Source organism: Octodon degus, unplaced genomic scaffold (genome assembly GCF_000260255.1).
Source record: "Octodon degus isolate 3935 unplaced genomic scaffold, OctDeg1.0 scaffold00325, whole genome shotgun sequence".
NCBI lineage: Eukaryota > Metazoa > Chordata > Mammalia > Rodentia > Octodontidae > Octodon > Octodon degus.
Window position 1 is genome coordinate 593,877 of NW_004524901.1, and position 685 is coordinate 594,561.

Consider the following 685-nt stretch of genomic DNA (forward strand, 5'->3'; position numbering starts at 1 on the left):
TTGAAAATGTGCCAGTAATCGGATGTGAAATTCTCATTGATATTTGTTTCTCAATAAAATTATTAAAAAACAAGAATTTCGAAACAATATGATAGGGAGTTAATTGTTATTAATTGCGGAAGACATTTTAAATCAAATTGTTTAAGTCTCCATATTTTTTATAGTGTACTGCTTCATGTTGTTTCTTTCAACATAAAATAAATGCCCTTATCACTGCAGCATCGCCAGAATTACTTATGATTTAATTTCTTCATAAGTTCCATTCATTAATGAGTAACATGAGAGTTCAAGGCAGTTTTATTTTGTGTTTTTCTGGTCAACAAGGAAACTAAACTTTTTGTTAATGCGTGTATTGGGATTTCTTCTTCTTCTGTAGTGCACCATTTCATTTACCCATTTACTGCTGGCTCTTTTATGCGAGTGCTTTTTAAGTACTTTATGTTCTGAAGCCATTTGTTCTGTAATAGGAGAATAATAGGTGCCTATTCCCACTGTAAGTTCACTATCACGTCTAATACTGCTTCCTAATTCAGACTGGCACATCTCAGGAGGGATTATACCTCCACAGGTGCCCGACAGAGATAAACATGGAAATGGACTCTCTCTCTCTCTCTCTCTCACTCTCTCTCTCTCCCCTCTCTCTCTCTCTCTCTCTCTCTCTCTCTCTCTCTCTCTCTCTCTCTCT